This window comes from Cibotium barometz, chromosome 6 (genome assembly GCF_041138505.1).
Source record: "Cibotium barometz isolate CiBa-2024 chromosome 6, ASM4113850v1, whole genome shotgun sequence".
Lineage (NCBI taxonomy): Eukaryota > Viridiplantae > Streptophyta > Polypodiopsida > Cyatheales > Cibotiaceae > Cibotium > Cibotium barometz.
This window is the reverse complement of record NC_141051.1, coordinates 58,969,802-58,982,598: the sequence shown is the minus strand read 5'-3', so window position 1 is coordinate 58,982,598 and position 12,797 is coordinate 58,969,802.

The window sequence follows — 12,797 nt, the reverse complement described above, 5'->3', positions numbered from 1 at the left end:
GTTCATTATGATTGTGCATACAGGAAGAATTTATAATTGTTGTACAATAGCCATCACTCATTTGGATAAAGAGCGAATGATACTAGATGAGTACACAAAATCCTACAACAAAGCTTGGGATGAAGTAGAGACTCAATTCAGGGAACATGCTTACAATCTCCAATCCAGCAAATGGCACTGGTTTCTTTAAGTTGCTCTTTTCTTACGATTGGAAAAGGAGTGATTGTCTTATTTCCAAGGGCAAGTACATATATTGTGTACTTCACTTATCTCCCCCTAGAGAGATATAAGAATATGTGTTGTGGTTTAGTATGCCTAATTATATGTGCTTTTATATTAAAAAGATCTATCTCTTGATTTCTCGATCAGCAAAACAAAGAGGTGCTCCATCTCTTGATCACCACTAAGAAGATGGCAAGAAGAAAAAGGGCAAGGGAGCAGGCAAGGAAGTGGCCAAGGAGATGTATGGAATGAAGGATCTTTCTCTTCAACTAAGTGATGCTAACAGGTTCCGCTTGTACATGAAGAAAGAGACATATTGGGGATTTACGCTTGATGCAGGAAAGACACTTGTGGAAGAACTACGTGTGCAACATGATCTTCCATTTCCTGCTACATTTGAGAACTTCTACAAGGAGCAAAAGTGATTACATATGCTTGATGCCTTCCTTGATCTATGGAAGGACATGAGGAGTGTTTCGGAACCAGACAAGCAACCTGAACTAGACAAATTGACACTACGATTGGTTTATAGGTATTTCTTATATATAAAGATATTTATTTTTGATAAAAAAGAATACATGTACTGGTTGCTAAAGGCCTTTGGAATGTGGTCAGTGGTAGTGAAACTCATCCTGTTTCACAACTACCAGTGCAACCAGGTGCTGTAGGTACATTTGAAGTAGAATCTGATACAGATGTGGCTCCTGTACATGCACCACCAGTACCTCCCACTGTTGCTCAAACGAGATGGGATGGAAGAGATGCACAGGCACATGCATTGCTTGCACTTTCTGTGAAGCGAAGCATTATTCATCATATTCGATCATGTAAGACTTCAAAACAGGCATGGGATGCACTTGCTGCATTACACCAGGTGCACAATGAAGCACGTGTTGTATATCTGCGTAAACAATTGGAGTCTGAGCACATAAAAGAGGGAGACTCAATGGATAGCTTCTTGACCAAGATCAAAGATTTTAAGGAGAAGCTTGCTAGTGTGGATGAGATATATCCTGATAGTACATTGGTGCTCATAGTTCTCAATGCATTGCCGGATTCTTATCAGAGTTTTGCCTCTACCCTTAGACTTATGATGAAGGGAATTCAAATGACCTTACATTTGATGAGCTGGTTTCAGTACTCTTGCAAAAGAAGAGTACTCTTGCAAGAAGAGTAGTCTAGGTAAAACAGATCGAATATGTGAGAAGAGTAGTCTAGGTAAAACAGATCGAATATGTGAGTTGGTATGACCAAGCTTTTGTTGCCAATCAAAAAGGCAAAGGTAAAGCTTCTTTGCATGGTGGCTATAAGCCAAAATTAGAATCCTCAGGTAAGGATGTAGAGAAAGAAGGTGATAAGCCTAAAAAGAAGGGTAAGTGTCACTATTGCAGGAAATCAGGGCACTACATACATGAGTGCAAGAAAAGGCTAGAGAAGGAGAAAAAGAAAGAATCGAGCATGGATGTGGCTGATACATCTGCACCAAGTGCAGAGAAGAAGGAATCTACAAGTTTTTCTCAAGATGATTGGGCATGGACTGTACATTGCAGTTATGACCCTTCTGTTTATGATGTATGCATGCCAGTGGCATAATCGGATGCTTCGTACTTTGAGAGTGGTGCTAGTAAACACATTACTTCACAAAAAGGTTTGTTCTCATCTCTGGAATCGGTCCCAAGTTCAAGAACCATCACATGTGCAAATGATTCCTCATATCCTGTCAAAGGAGTTGGTAGAGTTGTGCTCACTGCTGCAAATGGGGGTGCATTTACTCTTTCAAAAGTTTTACATATGCCAGGCATTAAGAAGAACTTGTTGTCAGTTTCAGCTTTAGCCTTGTCAGGCTTGACACAGTGAAATTTGTGGATGACAAATATACAGTTCGGGATAGAAATGATGGTTATTCTATCATTGCCTCAGGTACCTTGTTTCATGGCCTATATAAGATGGATGTATTTGAGAAGTTGTAGCATGATGCTTGCTCAGTCTCTCTACGGCTAGTGCTATGAGTGATGCAGAATTATGGCATGCACGATTTGGCCATCTGAATTATGGCAGTTTGTTACGCCCTCAAAGGCATGATATGATGTCTGAGTAGTTGCCAACTCTTGAGACTAGACATGTATGTGAGGGGTGTATTCTTGGTAAAATGCATCGGGCATCATTTCCAAAAAGGATGGATCTGTGAGAGCTGTTAAGAAATTATAGCTTATACATAGTGATGTATGTGGTCCTATGAGGACACCATCTATTGGGAGATATCTCTACTTCGTCACTTTTATTGATGATTACTCCAGATATAGCTGGGTGTATCCATTAAAGCATAAGTCAGAGGTTTTTATGTGCTTTAAGCACTTCGTATCCCCATGGCTGAAAATGCATGTGAATGTAAAGTTGGCACCCTTCATTTAGATCGAGGGGGGGAGTATATGTCCAAGGAATTTCATGCATATATAGTTGAAAAAGGCATAAGGCATCAATGTACCATGCCATACACACCTCAGCAAAATGGTGTGGTTGAGAGGAAAAACATGTCTCTCATGGAGATGGCACGATGTATGGTGAAAGCCCAAGATTTACCTCATGGTTTTTGGTTAGAGAGGCAACTATGTGCGTAAACTATGTGTTGAATAAATGCCCTACCAAGGCCTTGCAGTCTAAAACTCCTTATGAAGCTTGGCATGGCAGGAAGCCTTCTGTGGCTCATTTGCGTGTTTTTGGTTGTCTTGCTTATGCTCTTGTGCCTGAGCAACAACACAGTAAGCTTGATGATAAGGTAGTTAAATGTATATTTGTGGGGTACAGTTCAGAAATCAAGGGATCGAAGCGGATTTTAGTAAGTAGAGATGTTGTTTTTGTCGAAAACTGCTTTTATGCAAAAAACAACAAAATGTATGCTCACAGGACATGTTTGATTCGCTGCTACCTTTGTTTAATGGAGGGCAGCCATATGTAGAGCGATTGAATGGTCAACCAAGTGCTGAAATTCAGCCTTTACAGGTACGAAATCAGCTTGTTGCAAATCAGCCTTTTGATGAGGCAAATATTGAGGATGTAGTGGATGAGGAGAGAGCAGCCATAGAAGAATCTAGGCGTATGCCAAAATGGCTTGTGCAGACATTGAGGGATAGCAAGTTGGCAGCTCCTTTACCTAGCAGAACTCGTGCAGGTTCTCATCATGCACATTATTCTCATGTGGATCATGTTCTTATTTCTACTTTATGTAATGAGGAGGAACCTATTTCCTTTGAGGAAGCACAGGATGATGATAATTGGATGCATGCTATGTAGGATGAGTATAACTCTATACTCAAGAATGACACCTGGTATTTGACAGATCTACCTCATGGCAAGAAGGCCATTGGTACTAAGTGGGTTTACAAGTTAAAATGCAAAGCAGATGGTAGCATTGATTCCTACAAGGCTAGACTTGCTGTAAAGGGGTATGCCCAGCAAAAGGGCATTGATTATGATGAGACCTTTGCACCCACATCTCGTATGACTACCATTAGGTGTCTCATTGCTTTGGCAGCACATCATGGTTGGAATGTACATCAATTGAACATTAAGACTGTATTCTTGAATGGTGATTTACATGAGGAGGTGTATGTATCCTAGCCTCCTAGTTTTGATGTGAAAGGGGAAGAGTCTAAAGTATGCAGGTTGAAAGAGGCTCTTTATGGCCTTAAGCAGGCTCCTAGAGCATGGTATGAGAAGATTCATGCATACTTGGTTGCAAATGATTTTTGCAATAGTCCAACAGAGAATACCCTCTATGTGACGAGGAGTAAGGACACATTTTTGGTCATCGTTCTATACGTTGATGACATGCTGCTCATGGGACCCAATATAGATCAAATTTCAGCCTTTAAGGCTGATTTATAGTCATTGTTTGAGATGTCAGATTTGGGGCCTTTGCATTATTATTTGGGGATTCAGTTTATGCAACGCAATGATGGCATTGTTATGCTGCAGTCTAAATATATACAGAAGCTATTGAAGAGGTTTAATCTTGAAGACTGTAAACCTGTGGCTACACCTATGGAGACAGGTACTCGACTTAGTCTTCAAGACGTAGGAGACTGTTTTGATGCTAGTTTGTATTAGCAGGTTGTTGGATCCCTTCTTTATGTATGCAACACGAGGCCAGATATACAGTATGTGGTCTCATAATTGAGCAGATTTATGCATAGCCCAGGTACGAAGTATTGGCAAGCTGTCAAGCGGGTTTTTCGCTATTTGAAGGACACTCAGTATTTTGGATTGTTTTATCCAAAGGAGGGTGAGTCACAACTGCATGCTTTTAGTGACTCAGATTGGGCTAGATGTTATGACACACAAACTAGTAGTGGGTTTTGCTTTCGCCTTGGTGATTCATGTATATCATGGCTTAGCAAGAAGCAGCCTACATTGGCCACTTCCAGCTGTGAAGCTGTGAAGCTTTTCGTAAAGCTTTGGGCTTACTGCCTTTTCAGGATTGATTGGACATACCTTGTACATGTTCACATCATCGCTCTAGGAGGGATTTGTAGCATTATATGGTAGTGATGTGTGTGAACACACTTAGGACCGCCGGGATATTTTTTCCCTCACTAGGAGGTTTTTTCTCTCGTGCGTATATACACCCTCTTATCTACTCATTTTGGGGTGTGTACTTATCTTTTGTATCTGGCACACATTTGTTTATTCTATTCTAGTGAGTTTGTGTGCTCTCAAGCTTCTCTATCTTGTGTGTGTGCATTGTTGAAACCCTAGAATGGAATGTCTTTAATCATGATCTCTCCTTTTAGGTAAGAATAATGTTTACATGGAATGTCTTCAATCACTACTCTATTTATGTAGAGTCATCATTAAGAGGGTTGTTTTCCTATAGGTTTTGAAGTTATCTAACTACACTGCAGTGGATGGTACATTACATGTAGCTTGGCATACCAATTCCCTCTTATATATTACCATTCCAAGAAGCTAGGATTTGATTTGCATCGGACATATATGTTGATGGTGGACCGAGGATATGTGCATGAAAATGGGGAACAGGTAACATGGAAACTCCCATTATTACTTTCTTGCCTATTAACTATGTTGTGGAACTTTGTTAATGGATATGTATTCCAAGTGAGAAGTTTGCTCTTGGCTCTCTTTTGGTGAGAGGGAGGATACCCAGTCCCAGATATGAATCGAGAAGTTGGAGAAGAGATAGACAAACAATTATTTCTGACTCAAAGTAGTGTTTTGAGAGAGAGTCTCGGAATGCCGAACAAAATTGAAACTAATAGTGAATCTGAGACATCCATGATTCCATTCGAGGAGCCTATCAAAGTTTGGTTAAAATTCCCTATGGGAGAGAATGTTGAGCAGAAAAAAGTAGTGATTAGTCCTAAAGCCAATCCGGGGAAACTCGGATATCCTTGGTAAAACCTGCACTTACCCTTAGAAACATTGATGTGATAGTAGATGCTTATGGGGAATACATGTTATTTTTACTATTCCCATTGGGGTTGACATAGAATGGGAGTTCTAGGTTACTCTAGAGGACCTTGGAGAAATCATCTTGGGTGGCCTTGGGATAGTTCTCAGTACTCTATTGAGACCAATCCCTGCAAATATTCACCTTAGAACACCCATCAGTGTGATGAGTGTATTGTTCCTAGAAATGGGACCTTTACCACCTAAACCCATGGAGCTTGAAACCCTAGCACCACCTGAACTAGACCTTACTCTAAATCTTCCAAGATTTGATGTAGTATTTAAAGCCTTTGAAAATATTAACACAATTCAAGCCCAACTTTATCCATGGTGGAAATATAATCTCATGACCCTTGAACTATGGAAATTATTAGGCCAACCTACACTACAAGCTCATCTTGAGTGGATTCCTTTCACGTAGGATATAAATATGCCATGTTTGGGGTACTTTGAATAAGAAATCTATGTGCAAACTAAGCCCCTTAATTGTAAGTTCTTTGTGGTTGAGTTTGTGTCAAAAGAAAACTTAGTTCTAGGATGGGAATGAATTATTGCTACCAATGAAAAACTATGCTTCATTTAGCAATACAATTACCTTGAAGATCCATAACATGGAGATGGCGATACCATTTTGTATAGAGAGCATCCAACACAGAAAGATTAGTATATGATGCTGAGCATGAAAGGTGACGAGTATCCTCCTAGAAAGCTCCTCAACTTGAAAACTTGCCTTCACCATCGACGGCCCTTCCTTACATAGCTTCTATCTTTTCACCTTTAGCCTCACCATCAAAAGAACATGCTTCTACCTGCAACTTCACAGCCTCGTAGTTAGCATCCACTCTAGAATATGACCCTTCTTATAAATACCCTATCTTTTTGACACCAATAACACAGATTGATCCTTACTCTAGAACTCCTCTAGCAAGGGTAACCCTCTATAACCTTTGACATCAAATAGACTTTTTGTCCAAGTAAATAGCCTCAATGAGATGACTACTATTGATAATAAAGACCTACCCTTTACATCCGCAATACCTCATGATGAATCTTCTACCTTGAGAGTCCCTCTTCCAAGACATGTACTCATTAGAAGGCACCAGGGTATAGCTTGGAGGAGTAACAAAATACTCAAGATTATTCCTACAAGCAGTTCATTGACAAAATTTGGTACCAAAATCTGTGAACTACTTTCTTCTTCAAGTGTTACTCTAGGTGGAGTTAGTGGCTAAGGAGGCAAAACAAGTGGAGGCATAACAACTAGTCGGGGTTCTCCTCTTGTAGTTGGGATATGCATTCTAATAGGTGGTGCTAGTAGCCTTGTGGCCTTTAAGGGGTAGGGAATGTGAGGTGGGATTTCTATCCGAAGGGACTTGGTGCCTTGAGGGTATGCTAGCCCGCCCCGAATAGTTTGCCTCTATATGGGGAGGAGGTGCAAGGAGAGGCAAAGCACGGACCTCTGGCTATGTTTTTCTTAAGGTTCGCACCTACTCTATAGAGACTACCCCGATTTAAGCGATGCTGTAAACACAACGTGGAATGGGGCTCTAACCAAACGAAAAATGAACACGAGTTGTCCTTTTTTTATAATGTAAGAATGATTAAGAAAAGAGTGATTTTTAAGTGCGAGTGCATGAAAATCTTTGGAGAGAGCTCACGCGTGAGCTTGTGCAACCTCTTTGGATTGTGCTTCGTGGGCGATGTTGTCGATAGCAATGTTGGAAGAGGATGGTTTGTATTAGTAGAAAGATTAAAAAATGATTTTTTTTTAAATTTTTGATCAGTTTTCTAGTTTTGTAAAATGATCAGTTTTCTATTTCTGTGAATTAAAAAAATGTATACTTTTGAGCTAGTTCATGCTATATGCTAAATTGGTAAGGTTAAATATTACTCATTTTTTTGAGGTGCTATTGGTGGCTTGGGAGGCAATAGTAATAGGGGTGCCTTTGGGGAGGTAGCCTGTTCGTGCTACCTTGTTAGGCTCAACTCTATAAAATCATGAATTAGATGTTGATAAGGTGCCATTAAGGTTAAGTGCTTGCTTGTGGAAGCAATAAAAATCATAAATCATACATGTAATAATAAATCAAATCACCTTGATTAACAAGTGGTCAAAGCCAAAAGAGTAGCCTAGACACCACATGGATTCATGTAACATCTTTCATCTCATACCTAGGTATCTTTAACATGATAAGTCTTGTAAGATACCTCAATTGATAATAAAAATATTCCATTCTTTGTTTGTAAAGTTGTACAATAATAATAATAATTAGCCTACAAATTTTTAAGAAGGCTGTCCTAAATTAATTAATTAAAATTTTGAAGAAGCTCAGCATTTGTGCTTTTAAAGTTTACATTTTGAACAAGTAACAAGTAGTAACTAAGTATACCTTGCAATTCATAAAAGAGGCGTGTATTTTGATTTTTTCAAATAAATGAAGTTTGATTTATCTTGTGTTATTAGGGAAACTCAAACAGTTCAAATATTTTTGTGTGCCATTGGTGGTCGAGTGATTGAGGTTCCTTTCTCCTATGGAAAGTCCATAGCACCGGTTGTTTCTTTGAGAGAGAAACTTGAAACATCCAATCAAGTTGTGGTCGATGCACTTTTGGAGTCAAATGGTAGCTTTAAGATGACAGGGCCCATTCGCATCATGTACTATGGAATTGGAGGAGATGAACACTTCATCCTTGATAGTACATTGTGCTCTTTCTATGTTGTAAGGGTAGTGGAAACACCTCCGTGCACTCCTACGAATGTTCGTGGTAGTAAGACCTCGCCAATGTGAGTTGAAATAATCCAATGTGAGTTACATAACAATTTTTGGAGTTTGAATTAATTGACCTCTACTATGTTTCCCATTTGTAGTGACCTTTTAGATGATGATGTTGGCAGTGCTAAGGCAATAAATGTAGAAAACAAGAACATGGAGGAGAGGAAGGATGAAGAGACTATGTATGTAGAGGCCATTCTCGAGGTTAAGGAGGACGTTGGATTTGACAGTGTAGTTTCTGCATTCCAGATCATTCAGACTCTACCCCCAAATGACAACTTGCATAAGTTGATCGATGATTACACATTCAAAGGCAAAGTCAAGCAACTGCCAAAGACATATGATGATTACTATATATACGAGCTTATGGAAGGCAAGGGCATGGAAGGGATGGAGCAGAAGTATGAAGGGATTGCATGGATAGAACCTCAGACACAAACAAGATCTAATAAGTCCTTCATTTTGTGAAAGAGATTCTATGAGGGAGTTTTCCAATGCATGAATGAGAGGTGCTCCTTTAGGTCTAGGACAAATTCACCAAATAGGTTGCATTGGAATGGCCAACTATTGAAAGCCCCAAATGTTGGGTGTTTGGCAATTGGAAGCTATGGGAACCTTGAGTGTTTCTTTTGCACACATGTGCTGATGTGTTTGGGAACATGCCCAGCATGTGTGTACTAATTTATGCCAAAAGGTTCCTCCCATACACGATTGTTTGTTCACCATGGTAAGCATACTCACAGTGTCCCTAAAGGTATGTGCAGAGCATCGTTGAGGAACATTAAATCCTTGGTTGCTCATGTGGTGAGTATGGACCATAATGCGGGTCCAAAAAAGGTACAAATGATTGTGGCAAGGGAGTTAGTTCTCAAAGCTTTTACTGATGAGGCAAAATTATCTGGAGAGTTCATGTTAGAGAGGGAGTTGTACGAGATGTCCCAAGAGCTATGGTTTATAATAATTCTAAAGAAGTGAGTATAAACACTTTTCATTTCTCAAGAACTTGGTGTTGATTGGAAAAACTAGAACTGACTCGTGATTGAATTCTATGGGTGAAGCAAATGGTGATGTAAAGTCGGAAGACAAATCGTCTGCTTGGAGATGGTTATGAGGCTATCTTGGAGCTCAAGCAAAAGTGTCATTTGAAATTCTTCCATGGGTCACGTTTTCCACTACAAGCTATTACTCAAGAGATCATAGATGCTTCATTTTTAAGATGTCAAAAAACGGGACCTGGCTCTAGGGTTGACACTATCCATTGAATGGATGCTAATGGTGATGGAGGCTTAAGGCAATCATGGGTTTATTTCGATCATGTTCATCGTATTGAAAGTGGATAGCATACCATGGGCGCACATGTGTATGATCACATGTATGGAAAAGATCTTGAACTGACTTGTTTGAGTGTTGTGTCCTAGTGTTTGTAATGTACTAATCATCTCGTGTATTCCTCCTTGCAAAACATCATGGTAGGGTGGGGGAGCTATTAATAGTCCTCACAACGTGTGAATCCAGAGAGGAGGATGAGGAGGCTCAGGTCATGTTTTGGGAAAATCTGAATGCAATGATGATTAAAATCTAAATTTCCTTAATCCGAACACAACAAGATAAACTTGTTGAACTCTAAAGAAAGAGATTTCAACAAGTGAAAATATCGACGAGATTTACCCTCATCAAAACATGCAGGCTATAGATAAAAGAAGTTTATCTTGAGAATGCCCACACTATAACTTCTAGTGAATTTAGAAAATGAGATTGTCTTTGAATGTTGAGGTCAACATGCTAAGTGATGTAAGCAAAGCAACAATATTGAGCCCAAATTATTCCATAAGATAATATATGTGAGAGATCGTTAGCGTCCCATACCACCATGATACCACCCACACATACCTATAAATTTGAAACTCCCTAGTATGCCGTCTAGGAAATATGAATAAAATCTTGTATAAAAGGAATAAAATGGACTTATCCCAGACTTTCACATACTAAAACCTGTCTCTATATACCTGAGAGTACATCAAGGAATAACTCTTTTCGTGTATATCATTAGAAAAGAAGTTGAATTATTGGCGCCTTTCTAATGATAACTACCCAAAACACAATAAAGTTAGGGTAGAAAAATAACTCACCTAGATATATAAGCAACTAGGTATCCGAGTTGGAATATATACAAGAGTACAAGGAACATAGTCCAAAATTACGTGCAAAAAACGAAGGCAAATGCTACCTTCAAAGCACATGAAATTATCCAAAAGATCAAAAAGATCCTTATAAAATCATGGATAAAAGCATAGAAGCTCCTCGAATCCATAAAAACCATAGTTGATCATAAAAATCAATGCATACCATCTAATGGTCATTAATCATGCCAAAAGAAGCATTAAAATTGGTGGCCAACTCATCAATCCAGAGTATATGAACGCGGTGTCGTTCAAGCAAAACTCCAAATAAGTAAGTGAAACACATGTGTGTAGCACTCAATGAAAAACCCCTAGACACAAGTGATTTAGGTAAAACCTGATGAGTCCATATAAAACTTGGAAAACATCCAATCAAATCTACCAAAACAAACCGATCAACTAACCCATGATAGAATTTGTCTTAGGCTTAGGAAATTAAGCATAGACCACACTTAAAAAAGTGTAAAATAAATTATCATGGAAAAGTGTCAAAGGTGAGACACACTTTGAACACAGATTATAGCCATCATTGAAAAACTTAAGGAACATGTCCAAAAAGAATGGCTAAACAAAGGTAAAAAATTCATGAAAATATCATTCAGAATTAATCTAAACAGAAATATATACTAATACAAGGTATAATCGTATTAATAATATGCGAATAACCCACATCTATCTAATGTCAGCCACGAGAAAATGTACTTCAACATTAAATAACCCTTGAAAATACTAAATTCTTGAGAAAAAGAATTATCATGATTTTTTTCTAATTTTTTCTAATTTTAAAAGGCCTCAAAATACGATAATTTTGAATTGCACCAAACCCATCTTATGGCATTCCAAACCTTTATTTTTCCAAAAAATAATTAGCAATTAGATTTGCCAAAATACCATTGATATTTTAAAAATACCAATTTTTAAGATTTCTAAAAATAATTTCTAGAATATTCCTAATTTTTTCTGAGAATCCCATCGTTCACGAAATTTTCTATTTCGCCCAACAATTCTCAAATCCAATGAAAATTTATCATTTTAATGGATTTTTTAATTTTTTGGGTCAAAAAATATATTTTTAAAGGAATTTGAATGGACACACCACATGCTAAACACCAACCCCACATTTTCCAAAAATTTAAAATAACATTTATCTAATTTTTCACTAATTTTTAGGAATTTTTTAAAATTTTTAATTTACCCCGAATGCATTTAGAATACGAACGGTCAAAAAATTTCGGAATCCCAACAGTTTTCCCGAAATACTGAAAGCCAATAGTTTCGGGAAAATGAAAAGACAAAAAAAAATCGGAATGTAAGAGAGGAGGAGTCCTCTCTCCTCTCCCCTCTCTCCTCTCCTTCTTCTCCATTCCATCCCTCCTTCTCCACCCCCTCCTTCTCTATTAATAGAGAGGAGGTTAATTAGGAATTTAATTAAACTTCTACTTATTCATAATTAAATATTAATTATGATTAATGTTTAATTAAAAAATCCCTATTAAAAGGAGTTCACATGGGTGGGAGAAAAATAGATGAGAAAAATCAGATTTGAGAGGCGAAGAGGGTCCCAGGCACACAGGAGAGCATTCCATGCATCAACATGCTGCCCGTCTGCATTTCAATAGAAAATAGACAGAAATTTGATAGCATACATGCGGAAAAACCCACAAAAATGCATTAAAAATATATTTTTAACCATAAAAATGCCCAAACAATTTCTAAAAAATTAGGAAAAAGTTCCTAAAAATTCTAAAAATTTAGGGAATCCATTCTACCAAAAATATCCACAATAAAATATGTGGTATTTTCATAAAAATTTCCATTTATTGCTTATTTTAAACCACAAAAAATAGAGAAAAATAGCATTAAACTCACGAAATTCCCCTGCAACATTGATTCATCCATTGAATAGTAGTAACACACGTTCCAATTGCCATATCGACGATCCACCTGCAAATCATCAACACAAATCAATAAAATAACATTTTTATTAGTAAATATTAAAATTTACTTCAAAAAAATACCAAAAATTATAATTAAAAAAAATAACAACAATTAACTAGAGATTGCTTTGATACCACTGTTAAAACCCTAAGATCTCTCTAGATAATTACTATGCATAAACATGCATAAATTAAGCATAAACTCATCCACCCGACCA